Here is a 2,500-nt window from a genome sequence, read left to right as displayed (position 1 = left end):
GTAACACCCACAGTAACACCCCTGGTAACACCCCCAGTAACACACCGGTAACACACACAGTAACACACACAGTAACACACACAGTAACACACCGGTAACACACACAGTAACACACACAGTAACACACACAGTAACACACACAGTAACACACACAGTAACACCCCTGGTAACACCCCTGGTAACACCCCCAGTAACACCCCAGTAACACCCTGGTAACACCCTCAGTAACACCCCCGGCAACACTCCCGGTATCACCCGGGCAACACCCCTGGTAACACCCACAGTAACACCCCTGGTATCACCTGGGTAACACCCCTGGTAACAAGTGTGCAGGGAATAGATCTTAAAAAGCTGTTGATACAAATATGCAGGAAAACCACTGAAGCAGTGTGTGTGTGTGTGTGTGTGTGTGTGTGTGTGTGTGTGTGTGTGTGTGTGTGTGTGTGTGTGTGTGTGTGTGTGTGTGTGTGTGTGTGTGTGTGTGTGTGTGTGTGTGTGTGTGTGTGTGTGTGTGTGTGAAGGGGAGACGAGGGGTTCTTATTTAAATTCTATCACCATGTAGCACATTCCAGAAGACCTGCTCCACTAACACGTGATTATCGTCAAGACAACCCTGAGGTCCCGTTATCGTCAAGACAACCCTGAGGTCAGGTTATCGTCAAGACAACCCTGAGGTCAGGTTATCGTCAAGACAACCCTGAGGTCAGGTTATCGTCAAGACAACCCTGAGGTCAGGTTATCGTCAAGACAACCCTGAGGTCCCGTTATCGTCAAGACAACCCTGAGGTCAGGTTATCGTCAAGACAACCCTGAGGTCAGGTTATCGTCAAGACAACCCTGAGGTCCAGCTCTGCTCCAGTCTGCAGCTGCGAGAAAGAGGAGGTGCTGACTGGGTTCATAAAGACCCCCCTCTTCTCTCTATGTCACACTGTCTCTCTCTACCCCTCTCCAACTTCGACTCTCGATCCCCTGTTCATCATGTCACTATCTATCTAGAACATTAGAATATGCGTGATGTCGATTCTTGCTCTGCCCCAAACATTGTCTTGTGTGCGTCTCGATACAACACTGGGGAGAATGACAGAATTGAGGACATCTTTTCAGTTGTAGAAGACGGTTCCTACCATGATTGAGTGTCGGTTGGCAGAGAGGAGTCCCGTGCCGTACCCAGTGCCCAGTCCTCCCATGGCCCCGTTGTGTGCTGCTCCGATGAGGCTGTGCATGTCTTGGTGCCCGCCGGGCACGCCCGTGGAGGGGCCGACCGCGTGACTCCGCAGGACGTGGATGGCATCGTCCAGGCGCTCCAGGCGGTCCTCGATACGACTCTGCTGCAAGGGGGGGAAAAGGCTCAGAGGTTAGAGGTCAGGGGTCATGTTGGTGATTAAGTGCTTATGATTGGGTTATGAATAGGTACAGAATGGATTATGAATAAATTACGAATGCGTTATCGAATCTAGATCTAATCTACAGTAGACTAACAGCGAAATGCTTCCTTACAGGACCAACAATGCAGGGAGAAAGAAAGTAAAGAAACAATAGAAAAGTAAAACACATATTAATAAAAGTAATAATAAATCTACAATAAGTAATGATAACTTGGCTGTATACACAGGGTTCCAGTACAGAGTCAAAGTGCAGGGGTACGAGGTGATGGAGGTAGATATGTACATATAGGTAGGAATATAGTGACATAGTAAACAGAAGCAGCAGCGTCTGTGATGAGATAAACATGCAGATGGTCCGGGTAGCTGTTTAACTAACTATTTAACTAACTATTTAACTAACTATTTACCTAACTATTTAACTAACTATTTAACTAACTATTTATAAGTCTTATGGCTTGGAGGTAGAAGCTGTTCAGGGTCCTGTCTTTCTGGATCCCGTTGGTAGCAGAGAGAACAGTCTAAGATTTGACAATGTTTAGGGCCTTCCTCTAACACCGCCTGGTATAGAGGTCCTGGATGACAGGGAGTTCAGCCCCAGTGAGGTCCGTCCTCACTCCCTCTCTAGCGCCATGTGGTCGGATGCCAAGCAGTTGTGTCACGGCTGATGAAAGGAGCGGACCAAGGTGCAGCGTGGTGAGCGTACATGTTCTTTAATTAATAAAAAGACGCCGAACAAAACAATACACACTACAAAACAAAACCGTGAAGCTTAAGTGCCATAAAGAAAGTCAACTTCCCACAAACACAGGTGGGAAAAAGGGTACCTAAGTATGGTTCTCAATCAGAGACAACGATAGACAGCTGTCCCTGATTGAGAACTATACCCGGCCAAAACATAGAGATAGAAAATCCTAGAAAAACAAAACATTGAAATGCCCACCCCAACTCACGCCCTGACCAAACCAAAATAGAAACATAAAAAGGATCTCCAAGGTCAGGGCGTGACAAGTTGCCGTACCAAAAAGTGATGCAGAGAGTCAAGATTCTCTCAACGGTGCAGCTGTAGAACTTTTTGAGGATCTGAGGGCCAAATCTTTTGAGTCTCCTGAGGGGGA

The 2,500-nt window shown here is 47.3% G+C and overlaps 1 pseudogene; it reads right to left on the bottom strand.

Annotated features, from left to right (window-relative positions):
• Nucleotides 1-2,500, bottom strand: part of LOC135518428 (transcription factor 4-like) — a 158,788-nt pseudogene that overhangs the window by 84,936 nt on the left and 71,352 nt on the right.

This window comes from Oncorhynchus masou, chromosome 28 (genome assembly GCF_036934945.1).
Source record: "Oncorhynchus masou masou isolate Uvic2021 chromosome 28, UVic_Omas_1.1, whole genome shotgun sequence".
In the NCBI taxonomy this organism is placed as follows: Eukaryota; Metazoa; Chordata; class Actinopteri; order Salmoniformes; family Salmonidae; genus Oncorhynchus; species Oncorhynchus masou.
The sequence above is the reverse complement of the archived record's forward strand: the minus strand, read 5'-3'. Positions and strand labels throughout refer to the sequence as shown.